This window comes from Adiantum capillus-veneris, chromosome 21 (genome assembly GCF_014529385.1).
Source record: "Adiantum capillus-veneris isolate H3 chromosome 21, ASM1452938v2, whole genome shotgun sequence".
Taxonomy (NCBI): Eukaryota; Viridiplantae; Streptophyta; class Polypodiopsida; order Polypodiales; family Pteridaceae; genus Adiantum; species Adiantum capillus-veneris.
In genome coordinates this window covers 100,299,189-100,318,858 of record NC_140951.1, presented here as the reverse complement: position 1 = coordinate 100,318,858, position 19,670 = coordinate 100,299,189, and the positions used below count along the sequence as shown (strand labels likewise).

Below are 19,670 nucleotides of genomic sequence, written 5' to 3'. Positions count from 1 at the left end.
TAGCCGGTCGAGACGATGCAACCATGACTGTAGAGCTTTTTAAAGAACCACTGAGGTAAATGCATCCTAGATGTGGATTGAATGTTAAAATCTCCCATCAACAAACCAGGTCTTCCAAGTTTAATGCATGAATGTAGCTGCTTCCATAAATCACAGCATTGCTTCACATCATTCGGTGCATATACACCAGCAAACCAAATAATCTCAACTTAATATATAAACTCTAACAAGGAATCTGCCATAAACATCCCATTTAATCAAAACTGGCTGATAGTGTTTGCAAACTCCAATAAACGTTTCCTATATGCATCTGATTGACTAGCAGCTTGAGCATATGCCAACATACGAGCACATGACATGATGAAGGGTCTGAAACATGCATAAAAGTGTCCTTGTTATGTCAAAGTTGAAGGTTACAACCCCAAAAATGAATGGAATGTGAATGAGTTCCTAATGTACTTTATGTATGAGAACAGGTGGAGTTTGTCAAAAAGAAAGTTTGTGGATTTGATACGACCCAATCCAGTACGCTTCCATACAAAGTGACATTTAACCTTGGCCAAAATTTGATGCCCTGTTTTTACGCAAATATGTTTGCAAATCATGCACCAGAATATTCCACAGAATAACTTTCCTCTGCACATCCTCTCGCACACAGGCGACAACCTGACCGTGCGCCATGTCTTCACATGCAAACACGTGCACCCCTGGCACTTAACTCTCCGTGATGAGACGAGCATCATAAGGCTGAATTTGTGTCGTAGCTGTCAACCTCAACGGATGGATGTCACAAAGTGATGACGTGGCGGACAACAGAAACCCTAATTTCTGCCAAAAACCCTAAAATTCCTGCAAACCCTAATTTTTGCCAAAAACCCTAAATTCCGAAAATCGCGGAGGCGGATTATTAAAAAAAAAAAAAAAAAATTGGAAAATGATGAGCGACGCGAATTTTGCTTTTGCTTTTTTTTATTAAAAAAAAAGAAAAGACTCTCTAAGAGAGAGAGAGAGAACTGATGCTTTTGATTTTAAAAGCTTTTGGGGCTCTGCTTTTGGGCATCCCTTGTAACCTTTAAATTAGTGGTGAGGGCCTCACTTCTCAGAGCATCTGGACGCAGAGTCTGAGAGTGAAACCCTAACCGCTCTCTTGTACTTTGATGATTGATTAATATAAAAAGAAATACCGAAAGGGGCGCCAGTCTTTGGGGCCAATATCTCTAGGCACGGAACTCCGCCGGGCCAGTGCAAATCTATTGTGATCTGTGAATTGTTTTGAAGTGGTTATTTGGTGCTGTCGCGGTTGATTCTTGACTTGGAGTGTCCAAGTCTGTTACAGTGGTATCAGAGCACGGCCGATTTCTCTTCTACGGGAAATCCGATCCCCGAAATTTTTTTCCGCGGCACCTATGGCTTCAGGCAATGATCAGTCGACTCCCTCTGCATCTGGAGATGCAGGCTGGGATCACAACGAAGATTCAGACAGAGAGTATGGCCCGCCTAGGCCTACTCAAGCGGAACAGCAAGAGATGGAGCGTCGTCAATTGATTGGCAATGCAACAAAGATGATGCTCAATTTTGCCAAGGACCCGACGATGGCAAAATATATGAACCAGACCTCTTTGGAAGAGGTATAGACAGAGTGGCAGAAAACCACAACACCACTCCCGAAACCCGCTCTCAAGAAATCTTCTGCCTCCAAGAAATATACGGAGAAGGAACTAGAGAACGTGGTTGATGCACGGATTGCTCAGCTTTTTGACGTGCAAAAGAAGGACAAAAAGCACGGCAAAAAGCAGAAGAAAGGCACTGACTTCCCGGGATATTTGGGTCGTCGGTCAACATTCGACAAGGCAAAGAAACTGAAGAAGCGCGTCAAGTTTGAAGGCCTACCCAGTTCTTCTTCTTCTTCTGACAGTTCTTCTAGCTCTTCAGACTCTAGCGAAGAAGACAGGAAAAGCAAAAAGCGAAGCAAGAAACAACGCTTCGGAAAGGGTAAGAAAAAGCCCAGTGAGTGACACTTCTACAGAGGACTCGTCTACGGACAGTTCAGACTCTGACAACGGAAACTTTTATGCAAACAAGAGGAATTTTTACAAAGCCAACCAGTATGACTTTCTCGAAGATAAAAGCAAGAAAGTCCGAGAGTTTAAGGAAGGTGGCCAAGCACTTAAGTTTGATACTTTTTCGGGATACTCCGATGCTTCAAAGACTTTGTCTTTTATACAGCAGTTTGACATCGCTTTCGCGGGAGGACGCTATTCAGAGCACTCCAAGATTCGGAGAGCTGCCTCTTATTTTAAGGGGAATGCTCGCACTTGGTGGTCCACGCTTCTATTAAGCAAGACTGTGCCAATTGCATGGCTGAAATTCAAGAGGCTTTTTATTTCTTCTTGGTTGACTCAAGAGTTTGAGCGAGATATACGAGCTGCTTGGAACCATCTCCGGATGACCAAGAGCGATACAGTGAATTCTTATTGTGAAAGATTCTGGAGCTCTTTTCTACCCGCCTCTTCATTCAAGAAGATCTCATTCAAAGAACAGATTGAGCGGTTTACCTTGGGTCTACCTACAGAGATCTGAGATCACTGCTTGGAACAGAAGTCGGCTTCTATTCGGGAGTTGATGAGTCATGCGAAGCGGGGCTTTGCCATTCACTCTGGCAGTCTGACCTACCCCACAGATGAGGCCATGACACAACGAGCCGAACAGACTTCTGGGAATGAAAGTAGAATGAAAAAGAGCAACCAAGAGAAAAAAAAAAGGATGCACGACCCAAGCTTACTCCTGAGGAGAGAGCTCGCTTCATCAGAGAGGGGAAGTGCTTTGGATGCGGGGAACATGGACATATTTCCGCAAAGTGCCCTGATAAGGCACAGAAAGAACAGAATGATAAAGACAACGACAGGTCTAAGAGTTCGAGAGCACCTGAGGAATGTGGCAGAAAAGGCAGATAGAAAAGCAAACTGGTACCACATGGCGTGGGACCTGCACCGAATCTAATGAATGAAAGTACAAACTTTGCCGCTTTCGGGGCAAAGTGAAGGATCAGGAAGCTCTTTTGAAGGAGCCAAGGCCAACTTCTTTTCACTTGGAATTGGCGGCTCGATTTGGAACTACACCCGACAGACTGACGCCACAGGCGGAGGTAGTTCAACTGGCACCCGGATGGGATGTTGCCATTACACCGAGCATTGGCAAACTTCGTTTGCAATGACAGGGGTGTTCAGGGCACGTGAGTGACGTTCTACTCGGGATCCCTTGGTACCACAAGAACTACGCCGTTGTTGACTACCGGGCCGAGAAAGCGACTTTGATAAATGAAGGGCTTAGAGATTGTACTTGATGAACTTCAGTTTTCTTACTCATTCTTTTGGGAGAACTGAACGATGGATAAAAGTTGAAAATGTTTTGACCTGAAGAAAAGAACGCCAAGATTTTTTTTTCTCCACGCTCATGCCGATTGCTTTTGAGAGGGCCTGAAGATCATACCATTGATCTGATATCTGGAAGCACGCCACCGAATCGGCCACCTTATCGTGTGAGCCGAGTACAGAATGAAAAGATTATGAACTCAGTGAAAGACCTCTTGGAAAAGGGTCTTGTCCAGCCTAGTACTTCACCGTATTGCTCTCCAGTGTTGTTGGTTTTGAAGAAAGACGGATCTTGGAGAATGTGCATCGATTATAGCACTCTCAACGAAATCACCATCAAGAACAGATTTCCGATTCCTAGGATCGATGATATACTCGACAGGTTACAGGGATCCTCGTGCTTTAGCAGGATTGACTTGAAGAGTGGATATCATCAGATCAGGATAGCGCCAGGAGATGTCTACAAGACAGCCTTTCGGACGACTTTTGGGTTATTTGAGTTTTTGGTGATGCCTTTTGGCTTAACCAATGGTCCTGCGACATTTAATCGGATGATGGATAGGATTTTTCGAGAGTACAGGCTATTTGTTGGCACTTTCTTTGACGACATCATTGTTTTCTCCAAGAATGAGGCAGAACACAGAGATCATCTGCTTCAAGTCTTTCAAGCATTACGAGATCACACATTAGTGATTAATGCTAAGAAAAGTGAATTTTTCCTACCAGAGATGCAAATGAACCCGGCCAAGATAGAGACTATCCGTGATTGGCCCGATTTGAGGAATGTCCATGAAGTTAGAAGCTTCTTGGGACTGTGTTCGTACTACAGGCGGTTCATACGAAAGTTTGCAGAGGTTGCTTCCCCTTTGTATACCTTGACACAGAAAGGAGTACCTTTTTCGTGGGGACCCACAGAGGTGACTGCCTTTCAGACATTGAAAGAGAAATTCACTACAGGACCAGATTTGACTTTGCCGGACTTGCAGAAGTCATTTGAAGTATTTTGTGATGCTTGTGGTCGTAGTCTGGGTGCGGTCTTGATGCAAGAAGGCCATGTCATAGCTTACGAGAGTCGTTTGTTCTCTAGGCCGGAGATGACAGCACAGATTTATGAGAAAGAGCTTTTGGTGGTTATCCATGCTCTTACTCAGTGGCGGCATTACCTACTCGAAGCGGATTTTACTGTCTTTACAGACCATCAGAGTTTGCGCTACTTCTTGTCACAGAAGCAGCTTTCGGAAAAGCAGATGTGGTGGGCAAACATCTTGTCACAGTTCCACTTCAAGATAGTCCATGTGCAGGGACAAAAGAATGTGGTGGCAGATGCTTTGTCTCGGAAACCGTTGGTTCTGGCTATTTCCGCGATACATCATAGGAGCTTCGAGGATATGGTCGATCAGTGTGCCATAGATACAGGTTTTGCAGATATTTTCACACGGATACGGGATGGGGAGACAGTAGCTGGATACTCCCTTCGGGAAGGCTACTTGATGAAAAAGACTATGTTGTGCGTTACACAGCCGTTGAGGGAAAAGGTTATGACTGAATGCCATTGTCCACCTTTTACGGGTCACCGCGGCATTGCTACCACCATGAAAGGGGTAGAGAGAGATTTCTTTTGGCGGAGACTGAAGAAGGATATGGAAGAGTTTGTGCGCAGTTGCTTGGTATGCCAGAAGGTGAAGTTTGACAGGCATAAGGCACAGGGATTGTTACAGCCTTTACCCATACCCACCCGCCCGTGGGAAAATATTGAAATGGATTTCATTTTTTTTTATCTCCCGAGAATACAGAATGATCACGATGATTTTCCGATTACATAGCACGCCTGAGACAATTGTCTCCGACAGAGACCCCAGATTTATGAGTTTGTTTTGGAAGGCAATTTGGGAGAACATTGGCACGCGGTTGCAGTTCTCGTCATCGTTCCACTTGCAGACTGACGGGCAATCTGAGATTGCCAATTCAGTGATTTTAGATTTATTGAAGTCTTGTATCTCGCATCAGAAGACTCAATGGGAAAAGAACTTACCTTTGGTGGAATTTGTCTACAATAACACGATATACTCTTCGACGGGGAAGACGCCATGAGAGATTGTTGAAACTGCTGCGAAGGTTCCATCCTTCCTGAGTACGAAAGATTAGAAATTTGAAGCGGATGAATTTTCGCGAGATTTGGATACGGCTTTTGCCAAGGTTCGCGAGACTTTGTAGGAGTCTCAAGAACGACAGAAAAAGGCAACGGATCGCCATCTTCGCAACTGGAAACTGAAGGAGGATGATTGGGTGCTCTTACTTTTGAGAAGGCACGCCTAAGAAAGAAAAAGGGAAAGGAGAGGCTTTTTCCAAAGCTTAGTATGTGATACTACGGACCTTTCCAGATTACTGACAAGATAAATGATGTCTCCTTCCGATTGGAACTGCCAGATACTTGGAGGATTCATAATGCATTGCATGTGAGTCTCTTGAAACCTGTTAAGGGTGATGTGCCTGATGATGGGGAGCCTGATGAGCAACCCGAAGTGGAAGAAAACGAGGAGATCCTTGTTCCTGAACAGATTTTGGCACATAATGATACGAAGAAAGGTAAAGTCCGAAGGCGGTTCTTGGTTAAGTTCAAGAACTTTCCTGCATTTGATGCGAAGTGGATGGAGGAGGAGGACCTAGCAGATACTCCTCGGATTGTGAAACTTTACCTCGATGTTTTGGTTTAGCATAGTCTACTCCAAACGGAACCCAGAAACTCAGCTTGGCCGAAGATCTGGTGCAGTGGGATGCACAAGAGGGGAGTTACTCCACTCCTTTATCAACAGATGCCTCGATTTTGATACTAAAGTCACTGATGTCTCTTTGAGCTTCAGGGATACTGAGAGCTGACAATATTCTGCTGGATGACTTTATGAAATGGAATTCCTGATTATGATACTGATTTGTTCTTGACTTCTTGTGAGTGCAGGAATTGATAGCCGAAATGACTGCAACATTTTGGTCGATTGATCTCGAATGGACATGGTTGCAATAGGGGTTAGTCAATCGGACATCGATGAGGTCCCGATTGGACCTAGATGTGATTGCTAGCTACATTGCCGATAAATCATGGTCTAAGATCCGAATGAATGTTGAATGTCATGTGATGTCCTGTGATGTCTGGTGATGTCGTGTGATGTGACTATCGATTTTGTACATGTGCTAGATGTGCGTTCCTAGTACGTAGGTACTAACAATCAGTGTCTGCTAAGACGGTTTATGACTTTTGTCGGTTTTGCAGGCGTAATCGCGGTCGATTACAATGCTTTCAAGAGGGGGGTATGTCACAAAGTGATGACGTGGCGGACAGCAGAAACCCTAATTTCTGCCAAAAACCCTAAAATTCTTGCAAACCCTAATTTTTGCTAAAAACCCTAAATTCCGAAAATCGCGGAGGCGGATTATTAAAAAAAAAAAATTTGGAAAATGATGAGCGACGCGAATTTTGCTTTTGCTTTTTTTTATTAAAAAAAAAGAAAAGACTCTCTAAGAGAGAGAGAGAACTGATGCTTTTGATTTTAAAAGCTTTTGGGGCTCTGCTTTTGGGCATCCCTTGTAACCTTTAAATTAGTGGTGAGGGCCTCACTTCTCAGAGCATCTGGACGCAGAGTCTGAGAGTGAAACCCTAACCGCTCTCTTGTACTTTGATGATTGATTAATATAAAAAGAAATACCGAAAGGGGCGCCAGTCTTTGGGGCCAATATCTCTAGGCACGGAACTCCGCCGGGCCAGTGCAAATCTATTGTGATCTGTGAATTGTTTTGAAGTGGTTATTTGGTGCTGTCGCGGTTGATTCTTGACTTGGAGTGTCCAAGTCTGTTACAATGGAGATAAGCACCCCAAGAACACTCAGCCTGTGCACATTCATGACATTTCAAACATTCAAAACATGCTGAAGATAGAATTCAATAAGAACCGGCAAGAATCTCCGATTTCTCACCTGTGCAAATTCATAGCGCTTCAAAAACTCATACAATCTTATGATAGACTTGAGGCGGAACTGGCGAGGATTCTTGCAATCCTCAGCGGAGCCCGCGCCAGAGATTTGCTTGCTCTTCTTCAATAATACGTAGAGCAGCTTTGTAAACGCAGATTGCGCGACCACAAATTCCACTGGCAGGCAAAACACCTCTTCCACAATCTCTGCTTTTGTCTTGAAAGCTTCCACACCTCGTTGAGCCAGATAAATGAGTATGCTCGTGTCAATAGCCACTTTAGAACCCACAGGAAGATGGAGTAGACCATGACCTTGATCACTTGTGAACAAAGTATCTGTTCCAGCCACCACCTTCACGCTATTGTTTCCCCTCTTCCGCTCCAACTCCATCTCAATATCTACAAGAGAATTTGACGACCAGTGAAAAAGATCAAACAACATGAATCTGTATATGTGAATCACAAAGCTTCATAAATGAACTTGTTATCAACTAGTTTGAAACAGAAAGATACATTGCAGCTCTTACATATCAGTTGTTAAGGTCAATCACCTTCAATCTGATGTAACACTGCATAAGTCTAGAACCAATCTAGACACCAACATACGTACTCTTTGAGAGTCGACCCTTATGACGCACCACCAAATAATCTATTCTATATCAGCAAAAAGAGCAAACCAATTTTAATCAATTTATGGATTCAAACGCCAAGGCAATCTCAACGTTGACGACTCAGCAACACATTCACAACAAACCAGATCAAGTAGTAGACAAAATTACGAGTCATCACAATATTCAATAATGAAATTAGCAAACGACTAGACAACTTCACATCCAAGCCCTTAAAGGACCAATATATTATAAACAATATGCTCATTACAAGAGAATGACAAGTATGCATCAAAAGAAAACCGAACGAAATAGATCATCTTGATTTAAAGATCGATGTCTTGTAGAACATGGGTTGAAAACTAGCTGCTCGACTAGGTCATTGCATTGATCCTTGAGCTAAGGGCTCACATTCGAAATTTATACAAAATTAACTTTTGGGTTGACAAGCTAGGGATTAGTTGACTGAGTGCTTACTCCTCCCCACACGATGGTTCTTGTCAGCTTTCTCTTTCGAGAATGGAGGTAGACCACACAATTCCTCATCAAGTGGTTCACACTCATCGTTCGAGCTTGACCTGCACCTTTTCATGACTGAAACCAGATCTGTATCTTTAATTTCCTCTTCAAGCTTCTGAGTGACATCTTTTGCTCTTCTCCCATCTCTTCGCCTCAAAGCGAGATAGCAATTCACATCAGAGAACCTATAAACATCCACCTATTATGAAAGCATAAAATTTTCAACTATCCATACAACTACTGCCATAAAACCTACCACTCGAAGGATACTCCGCCACAACCTAACGCAGTCACAAATCGATCATAATGCTCATCCGACATTTCTTCCCAATCAACAACACTCAATTTTTTTGCAAGCTCCCTAAAAAAAAGATGAACATCGGCAGTTCCCCATCTAAATAACTCTTAAGCAAATGTAAAGGCAAAAATAAACATTTACCTGGGATTCTCAATCCAAGTGTCTAAGACGATGCTGAAAACCATAAGCCAATGCATACTTTAGAATAAATGGGAAAGATAATTGAAGGATCTTTTTCTCGGGGGGAAAAAAAACACGTGAGGTGTTACTCAATTTCAAGTCGCATCAAATTGCACCTCTTCCAATCTTGTATAGCACAAGACTCCGAGTCACTCATGATCAATGCTGGGTCAGAAGCATCTGTGCACTTGCTGCTGCACATGCAATTTGTCAAAATGCTACAAATATACAAATACATTTTAAAATCAGACAAAAGGAAAATAAATAGAACCTGCTTGAAGTGGAGATTCCAGCCATGGATACCTCTGAACAAAACAACAAAAGAGTTGAGAATAACATACTTATTAAATCAAGAAGAGACTCCCTCTGCATGCCTGTCTATGCTCATAGAGAACAAGCGCTCTCTCTCTCTCTCTCTCTCTCTCTCTCTCTCTCTCTCTCTCTCAGAGTTACTAAAATCTTTGCTACTTGCTATGAATATAGCATTGTGGCGGGTGGGGCAAGTGCACAAGTAAAGAGGCAAGCGAGCAGCCCAAGGACTTATTGGCAAAGACGTCCAAGGATGTGGTCAAGCTGATGACGTCTCAAACAAAGTTGGCACTAACTTGCCAACGGTGGCACTGCCTGAGAGAGAGAGAGAGAGAGAGAGAGAGAGATGCTTACACTTAGTCATAGAAACAGAGGAAAATGGTCCCATTTGTTGCATTCGAGTGTAGACACATACACACATACATACACGTAGGGGAGACACACACACACACACAGACATATTTTTTGAGAAAGGCTTGGAGTTGCAAGAGGCATTTACACAATTTTTGACCGATTCAGAGTCAGAACGACATTGTACAGAGCAATTATCCTCTAAGCATACATGAAGAGTCACAAGAGATTCCTCATCCTTCCAATCCTTTGCATGAGTCTCCAATCAAACAAATTGCGAGGAGCAGACCTTGCCGATGAAGCAAGAGATGTCAAAGGCCCGAGAATTGTACTTGTGCAGAGGGTGAGGGTGCAGATCTCTAGGCTAATATCTTCCATCTGTACAGTATGCTTTGTATCATGGGTTCTTATGGATGGAGTTGAGATGCATGAATGCAATTCTTGACAGTCTATGTTGTTGACCTGAGATACAAGCTCATTGTCGTCAGATGCAAGCTCCATGGTAAGCTTACATGAGCATTTGCATCAAGATCACATTGACAGAAAAGAGCCTTCTATGCCAAATTTCATAATGCATAGATTCGTTCCTGCTGGCCAAGAAATTGCAGCTATGGAGCAAGAAAGCTCATAGCTTTAATTGCAAGCAAAAATCGGGCAACTGCTATGTCTCCATTGCCATCAAGGTCTCAAAGACCGTTCGTCACACCTCGAAAGGTTCCACAACTACATGCCTAATACATGCAAAACAACAAGAAGATGCCATGTCCTTGAAATCTTGTGGATTCTTTTGCCTGGGACTGAAGAGTGCACTCTTCTAGGCCCATCGCTCTGCAACAAAGCAGACAAGTTGGGAGGAGGAAAGCTCCATATCGGCCATTTCTTTGGCGGTTGCGGATGCTTGTGCGCACACCTCGACTGGAAGTGTGTTATTATGCTCTGCATGGTAAGCTTACATGAGCATTTGCGTCAAGATCACATTGACAAAGAAGAGCCTTCTATGCCAAATTTCATAATGCATAGATTCCTTCCTGCTGCCCAAGAAATTGCAGCTATGGAGCAAGAAATCTTCATAGCTTAATTTCAAGCAGATTTCAGGCAGCTACTATGTCTCCATCACCAACAAGGCCTCAAAGACTGTCCATCACACGTCGCATCAAAACAAAAGCTCTCTCATCCTCAAAAGGTTTCACAACTACATGCCTAATGCATGCAAAAGCAGCAAGAAGATTCCATGTCCTTGAAATCTTGTGGATTCTTTCACCTAGGACTCAAGAGTGCACTCTTCTAAGCCCATCACTCTGCAATAACAGGGTGTCACATCTAGTTGGCCATCCCAAAATAAAGGTGGCATTGTCATTGCATGACATACAAGTAGAGATATATAATATGCCCTGTTTTTGCCTGGACAACGTGGTCTTCCTTCTGGCAGGGAGCGACAAAGGCTATGGAAGCTGGGAGTCACTTTTACTCACCCTCTCGAGCAGGTGTTAAGTTTCACGAAACTCGTCGGAGACATAGCAGTGTCGAATCCAAACCTCTCTACAGCCAATTGGGGAAGTTGGATGCAGCAGGTAATTTAGACCAACAAATGGAATTAGTAGGCGATGCTAAGCTACATCTTGTTGGCATGGCGTCGAAAAGACAATTAGAAGACATTATGAAGGAAGATTCTTCTGAGTTTTTTCCTGATGGAAATATAGCGCCATAAATCAAGAAGGAACTCTCAAAGTAGGCATGGGGGCCACACAACTTAACAAGTTCAGTTTCTAATGATCATGCTCGAAACCTTTAAACACATGTTCGTGTGAATGCAGACATAACTGAAAGCCCTAACCAAGTCCACCGAGATGCAATGGAAGCAATAAGCTACCCTGAACAAGATCAGGCTTGGCAAGATGGGGATGTGGAACAAGACCAAGCTTGGCAAGAGAGCCATAGTAACACGGATGGCGAATCTCCCTTTTTTGATTCTCTGTAAAATCAACTGCATCCATCTACACATTTGGGTCGCATGCGCGTGCGCGTGCACACACACACACACACGTAGAAATTTGCATACCTTGCACTTCTGCTCTGCAGAGATCTCCTCGCGCGCTCTCGTCTCGTCTCTGCACTCCTCGCGCTGGCAAAGCCCCAAGTGCTATTTTCTTTTACAACGCATTGCTATTTTTGGCCTGCCATACTGGCAGCCTTAGCGTTTGCCTTGAACTTGGGGCACACACGTGTCGGTTGCCTACTGGTTGGACTTTAGGCCTGCTTTTACCCTTATTTGGGAATCCACGTGGTTACGGCCACTTTCTCTGGCGCGTGAGATGCAGAGGCCCCTTTTGTGTTCTTCTCGTTCGCGCGTGTCCGCGTCCCGATTCGGGGGGCTGTGGACCTGGTCTTTTGTCGTCTCTCGCTCATGGAGACTCCTTGCTGACGTTGGTGTAGGGAATGAAATCGACGCTGATTGCGATGGAAGGTTCGGTCTCTACAGCCTTTGTGACGGTACCATGCTGTGCCAATTCTGCTCAGACTGCTTTGGTGGAGTTGGCTCATCATTGCGTGATGGGGTTGCATGTGATTCCCAAATCTGGTTGGGGACTGTAAGGGCTTTAAATTCACCATTTCTGAGGTTGTAATTGTTGATTGTTTTCGAGGCCTACGTGTAAGGTGCTGCTCTCTTTCTTGAGCATGTCTTATGTTGTGTTTTGATCCTTCCATGCACTGCCATGCGAAACTGATTCATGACTGCTGTCTCGTCTCTGTAGTAATTGAAGGCACATCATCGAAATATCATTGTGTTGAAGTCCATTGCGTTCTGTGTAGGGAATGAAGGGTTGAAGATTATAGCCTCAATTTATTTTCCTTTTTGCTCTCTGTGTAAAGGTGGCTTTGCTTTTGTTCATAGCCTCAATTTATTTTCCTTTTGCTTTCTGTCGAAAGGTGGCTTTACTTTTATTCATACTCAGTTGAGGTATGTGGGAATACGTGAGGAGAAATTACCTCATCATATTGCCTTGCCAAAAAAGAGTTTGTGGAGTCCTTGCAAGCACAATTCATCTTGTTTTTCTTTCAGGCTCGTGATGTTCTTTGTGAACTAACCTAGTGTACAACATCAAATTGTTAAGTTAAGGGTCACAGGCACGCTCACACACAGCTTCGAGAAGAAGAAGCTAAAGAGTACACAAAGAAATTTTGTTCTCGACCAGCATCGAGGGGTTTTTCCTTTAGATCTACTCACCTAATTTGCAAGCTCATAAATTCACAAACCTCTCGCCACTTACCGTTTCTGCTCTAAGAAAGATGCCCGGATCGCTGAGCCACAACTTCTGAGAACAAGGACGATGAGAAAACTGGTTGTGTATAAAATTAGGGCTTCATGCATTGTAGGGTTCTGGGTGTGAACATCAACACACCCGCGCAGGGTTTCTGATAGGTTAATTCTTTTGCTTTGTGCTTGTTCTTTGAGTTTGACAGTTTCTCATATCCTATGCGACGAAAGAAGCCACCGCGATTGCCCTGCTGCCTCAAGGTGCCAATTGGCAATAGAAGGAGCAGAAATTGTGGCGCTATTCTTCCTCTTTCAAGCCATGCATGTGCATCCATGGTTGGAGGATTCTTCCTCCTTCAAGCCTTGTATGTGGTGCAATATCCATAGTCGGCACACCATCCGATAGTTGGATTGCATGTATTGAGCGCACTTCGACTAAGGCTGAAAGTGCATACAGCAACCCATCTACCATAGGATGTGACGATGAGATAGGACTATCTGGTATTCAGTACAAGAAAAGATATCACTAGAAAATTGATTTCTGGCCTCAATCATAGTGCAGGTGCCCGTCCTTAATATGTCTAATGAAATTGAATGATGCCCTCCCTTCTTCCTAGAACTTTGGATTGCTATTTGGTTGCTATGTAATAGTAGGATGTGACGTGCACTAGCTTGTCATCTTACTGCAGAGTTCCTGCTTCTGATTGGAAACCGGCCAGTACCGCCCTCTGAGCTCGGCCTCTCGCTGGGCCAACTGTTTTTTTTTTTCCTTTGTGTGGCTTAGAATCAGGCACTAACTGGGCTGACTGTTTTTTTCTCCTGCGCGACTCAGAATTAGGCACTGAGGAGTTGGTCGATGAGTGTTGGCAGAAAGGGGAAAGAGTGCAGGGGTTATGTGGCTCTTTCTGAGGTGGTGGATCAGCTTGTACTGCGTCAAGGCATGCTCTTCGAGCGTCAATTTCAGTAGGATATTTAGGTGTTCATAAAGAAATGTTTGGTCTTGGGACGGTCTTGGGACGCGAGTTCTTGTGAGCAGAGCATGAGCTCATTTGCATACACAAGATCAGTTCAGAGATCATGTTCAGGTCTTGCATGCATAGCTTATACAGGTGGGTAATTTCGTTAATTAGGCTGCTCTTCGAAGTAATAACAATCTCTTGTGTTGCAAGTTGTTGGACACAGGTACTGGGGGACTGTTTGTAATGTGGTTGGTTGTTTGTGTGGTTGACTTGCTCGATTCTGGGTGTCATAGCTGCCTTTTTGGGTTTGAGAGATCTTCTTCAAGCCAAGAAGAGGCTAGATGCTGGTTCAGTTAGATTGGGAATGGGTTCTTGGGGTAGTGTGTGCAGTGTATGGTTCACAGTAATGGACCATTAAAGAATAATTGCATGACTCTTGCAAGTATGAAATGGTTGGATCTGGCCTGTGCTTTGCCGGGGATGTTTAGTGTTGTCCTTTTTGAGTTTTGCCTGCTGTTACTTTCTGTGGTTGGTGCATGGCCTCTCATCAGCCAAGGTGTGGAAAGGGGAAAACCTCTTTGTGGTATTTTTGTGTATGGTGAGTTAATAATGAAGTCCATGCTCATTTAGAAAAGCCGATACACAAGAAAAGCCAGGCAATGTCACGGTGAGACTCACCTTTCTTTTCTTCACCTCAATCTCTGTTTTCCAGATCATGAAGCTGTGTTCTGGATAGTGTTGTTCGCTGTTTTCTAGTATTTTTTCTCGAGCATGTGTAAAGATTTCTTTTGCTGGTGGTCAAGTGCAACGCATGGCAAAAGGTTTGCTGAAGGCTTTGATGTGATTTCATGTTGTTGACTGTGTTCTGAATCGTCTTGTTGACTACGTTATGATGTCTTTTTTTCGGAGTATGTTTATAGATTTCTAAATGGTGGGAACGTGTTCGTTTGTTGGCGATTGGGTGCATTTGTTTGTGTAAATGCATGCAACTGTTTGGGATGGTTTCTTGTCGCTCGCGTCATCACTTGCATGTATTGCTTGTGACCATTGACAGTTGAGAGGAAAAGGGATCTAAAGGCAAGGCAGTCAAGATATGCAGCAACCATGGATTGAAGGCCTTCTGATTAGTTTTTTTTTTGCAGAATGCTGTCTACCGTGTGTGTTTCCTTGTTCTATGTCTTTTCAGTTGTGTGTGATCATTTACATGTGTAATGTTTCGTATTTGTTGTGTAAGGGATTTTGAAGGTGGCGTTTCATAGTGTGCTACGTGTGAACGCGTTGAGGTCACGTCGAGCATTCCCTTCCCCCTTTTTCTCCCTACTTGTCCCTCTTCTTTTCTCCTCCCGTGTCTAAAAAAAATTCGCGAGATTCAAAATGTGGGCTCTTCTCGTGTCACGAGTCTACTGACGCAACCTTGGTGTCGATTCCCCCCCCCCCCTCTCTCTCTCCCTCCCTCCCTCTCTCTCTCTCTCTCTCTCTCTCTGTCTATCTATCTATCTATCTATCTATCTATCTATCTATATATATATATATATATATATATATATATATATATATATATATAGATGACAAGTGAAATCTTCTCTCGGCTAGGTCTTCCTGTCCTCTTCCTTTTTCTCCCCCCCCTTCCCCTCCCCGCTTGCCTTGAGCATTGCAACCTTGCATCTTGCATTGGTCGTCGCTTGTTCTCCCTCTCCCCCCCCCCTCTCTTCTATCCACTTCCCCCCAATTCTCTCTCTCTCTCTCTCTCTCTCTCTCTCTCTCTCTCTCTCTCTCTCTCTCTCTGACCTTGTTGACTCTGTTCGAGGTTGAAAAAATACAATTTGTGCGCCGTTAGTTTTCTTTACGGTGTCGTGCTTTATGATGGATTGGTGGTACAATATGGATTGTCATCACTAAAGAAAAATGACATTCACTTTTTCTCCTCTCTCCATTATTGTCGAGTGGCACTATTCTATATTGAATCGATGTAGTGAAGGTTCTTGTTGCTTCAAAATGCCTTTCCTCCTTTTCACTACTCTCTTCACTTCTGTTTATTGGGTGTGGATGTCGCCTTCCCTCTTTCTTGTGCCCCTTTAAAAGACAATGGTTTGTTTGGGATACGTGGTATCAGAAAGATGCAATCCCCTCCCCCCCTTTTCTGACTCTCTCTTCTTTGTAGGTTTAGTTTGGATAATTGGTGACAAAATCATAGTTCAGAAGTGTTCTCAATTTTTTTCATTTGTTTGTGTTATGTAGATAAAGTGAGTAAGTGCGTTGAAATATGGCCTATAGCCGTGGTGGCGTGCAAAGCCTGGAGATTGACAGTATGGAGTATAGGTCTTGCGGTGTCCTTTGTGCTTTTGGTCTTCTTACTTGAACATATTCGTTTTGAAGAGCCGAAAAAAATGTTGCCCTTGCACGTATTGCTATCCAAAAAGTGGAACTTCCAAACGTGAATGTGTACGCATTGATGCAAGTGAGTCATCTGCAAGCACTCCGACAACTTCTCGCAAGCGTAGTGTATACAGTGAACCAAACTTTGCTATCCAGCCATCTCTTTCGAAAGGCAAAGTGCAAGCTTGCAGTGCGTTGATTTCTACCTTTTTCTAAAGAAAGTGTATACGAGATTCGATTACCTTTTACATTTTACAGTGTCCCTTTCTTTTTCAATAGGTGCACAAGTTGGATGCTCGAAAGCGCAAAAAGCAAAGATGGATGTCGTTAAGATCGAGAGACATGGTATATATAAAACCAAAAAAATTTGACCATATACTTGTTTTTAATATAAATCGTTTATCATGTTCTCCTGTACTGTTTTGTAGATGCTTTAATTGACACTGAAGAAGATGAAGTGAAAGCCAACCCTTTCCCACAACAAGAACCTTCTATTGAAGAGCATAATGTGCCTTTTTTACATATAACTGACCTCTCTGACATCACTCCTAGATTTGCAATTGAGGGGTGTGTGCTGAACAATTATGGTACTTTCAAGCTTTTTGATCCAAAGATTGTGAAGTTCTTCAAGACTGATCTTGTGGATTCGCACAACTCCACACACAATCACTGTCGTCGTCGGTTCATCTTTGATAAGTCAATTTGCTTTCTTTTTGAGTGTTGGTAGCTTTGTGCGGATAGAGGGTTCAACAATCAAAACAAAGAACAAGGCAGATGGTGGGACGTCACCTTTCTCTCTTTACCTGGATGCTACCTCGATCGTCACTTGCATTGCTTCGTTTCCAATTCGCTTGAGCTTTTACCCAGAAATGAAGATAAGATTTTTCTTAGATGAGGCGGCAAGTGCGGGTCTAAGCGGTGCAAAAAGTTATTTGGGTACGCTTGCTTTTGTTGTTATTGAGAGTGAGAGTTTTGAAATGTACACCAACTCCACTCGTGGAGAACTACTGGTGGATGACGGTTCTACTCCCAAAGATCGAGCAACTGTAAGTTTCGTACATTAAAATCGTTTGCACTTCTTTGGGTGGATAAGATTTCGTGATTTTTAACGTGTACTTGTTTCAGCTGACTTTTGTCAACGATCACAAAGAAGAGTATAAGTCTATCAAGAGGGATATTGACAATGGAGAAGTGAAAACTTTTGTTGCAAGGAATGTCGGAGCTTTCTTAGGTCATGAGAATACGCTGTCTGTTTTGGATCTCACGATCTTGGTGCCTGTTCATAGCAAGCATCTACAATCTGATCTCTTACAAACTTACAAGACACAGGTTGAGAGTCTTGGCTACGGAAAACAGGTAATGTTAGATAACTTGATTGCCTAGAAACTGTACTGACTTTCTTTGTAATTTTTTCGTTATCACTTTTGACCTGGAGGTATTCGGTGTCTTGCGTTTCCCTAATATAAATGGTGTTCTTCTAGAGACACTATGTGTCATTTGCAAATCGAACAAGGTTCATAAAACGATGGAAGGTCTTTTCTGTGTCACTTGCCAAAAGACCACCACAAGCTACGAGATTCCCAAGCTTCAAGTGCAGATCAAAGCCACGCGAAGGTCCTGTCATTTCTGCACAACTAGTTGGACTCATTGTTGATGAGGTCTTGGCTTTGGGCAAGACTTTTCAAAGCTTGTATTCTAAAAGTCCAATAGTTGCAAGGGAGATCTTCGCATCAAAAAACACGCACTGGCACGTTCAAAATCAGCCTAGCAGGAAATATGACGGCTTTTTATCCAGGGTAAAGGTCTTGGAAGTAGAATAGAAATTACCATTGTATATAAATAATACTGGTAAAGCTCTTAGAGAGTTTCGATCTAGTTTTCCTTTTCATGGTCTTGAATGCACCAAAAAAGCCTTGTACAAAAACCCTTGTAAAAAAAAAAACCTCTGTAAAAAGACTTGCAACTCTGCTTTCATACCGTTTTCGAGATTCCCTTCCCGTCTCTCTCTCTCTCTCTCTCTCTCTCTCTCTCTCTCTCTCTCTCTCTCTTTATTCACTCATTTTTCCCCCTCCCTCTCTCTCTCTAAGTATTGTGCATAGGCCTCTCTGTCGTTAGTGAACCAACTGTCTTTTCTCTCTCTCTCTCTCTCTCTCTCTCTCTCTCTCTCTCTCTCTCTCAAACATGATCATGTAAAGAGTCCCGTTATTTCCAGTAGCCAACAGCTTTGGATTCTCTCTCTCTCTCTCTCTCTCTCTCTCTCTCTCTCTCTCTCTCTCTCTCTCTCTCTCTGGCTATCTATCTATTTCAGTATTATTCATAAAGACTCCCTTGCTTGTGTTTGTCAGTTACAGTATTGCAGATAGAGGTTCACTACTTCCAGTCATTCGCATATTTCTCTCGTTTCCCTTTTCTCTATCTACAGTTGGATAAGAAACTCTCCCCCCCCCGCCCCTCTCTCTCTCTCTCTCTCTCTCTCTCTCTCTCTCTCTCTCTCTCTCTCTATGCTCATTCAGTTCACTCAAACAATGGCTATCTCCACTATTGACGACATTAAAAAACTTGGCGTCGATGAATCTTTCTTGTGTACATACAATCAAAATGTTGATATATTCATTGTTTTCCAGTATATTACAAAAACAACAATTGCACCGACAGATCTTCTGAGAAACTTAGCTGCTTATGCCCTCTTTCAAATGGAACAACAAACCGCATCGACAAATGTAATAAACTCTCTCATGGTGGGAAACAACAGTAGCATAACCAAAATAACTTACGATAGAGTCTATAGGTTGCTAAAAACCTCTCGCAATTCCTTGGCACTAACTATTCATATAATCGAGCTTTTCAGTGAAGCGAACCGCTTGTGCATTGAGGTGGTTTTACATAGTGGACATCGTAAGAAGCAAAAGAAATTTATCGTCGGTGCATGCAACCATGACGGTATGAAACATCGAATATTGGTCACAGACATCGATGGGACTTTGTACGTGTATCCTATGCGCGAACCTGCATCAGGGTCGAAAAGATCTGAAATTTGGATATCTTCTGAAGTTTCAAAACTTTGTGTGTTACTGGTTTTGTATCCTAACGACAGTAACAAATGTGTCGCCAAAGAGTATTTGTCTCAAGAAACCAACACACTTCGTACAAAAACAACGATAATAACAAAGGTAAAACGCTTGAGAAATTCATATCAAGATATTTCTCCTGAGGAACACAAACCCTGCTCGAAAAAGAGATTGCGTTTCAGTGATACACCTTTGGAAATGTATTTAAAAGAAATACAGGATACTCCTTCAACCTTATGTGAGCATTGCAATAGAATGCTTTTTTGTTACCAAATAACATTGACGAAAAAAAAGAAAGCTAGCGACACCTTCACACGAATTTGTGAAGCTTGCAAAAGAAAGAGAAGAAAACCAGCAATAACTTATAAATCTTTACAAGAAATCGGGTTGAACGACAAGAATGAAACTGTA

At 43.0% G+C, this 19,670-nt stretch overlaps 3 pseudogenes across 1 annotated transcript; 2 read left to right on the top strand and 1 right to left on the bottom strand.

Moving 5' to 3' along the window:
• Positions 1 to 549: 549 nt before the first annotated feature.
• LOC147431421 (uncharacterized) overlaps positions 550 to 19,670 on the bottom strand; it is a 29,155-nt pseudogene continuing 10,034 nt past the window's right edge.
• LOC147431423 (uncharacterized) lies at positions 10,532 to 13,765 on the top strand (annotated as a pseudogene).
• On the top strand, positions 13,201 to 18,165 carry LOC147431422 (uncharacterized; annotated as a pseudogene). The gene is made up of 7 exons (XR_015185696.1): positions 13,201 to 14,413; positions 16,054 to 16,121; positions 16,192 to 16,381; positions 16,471 to 16,536; positions 16,620 to 17,237; positions 17,317 to 17,547; positions 17,673 to 18,165. The product of XR_015185696.1 is annotated as an uncharacterized LOC147431422 (transcript).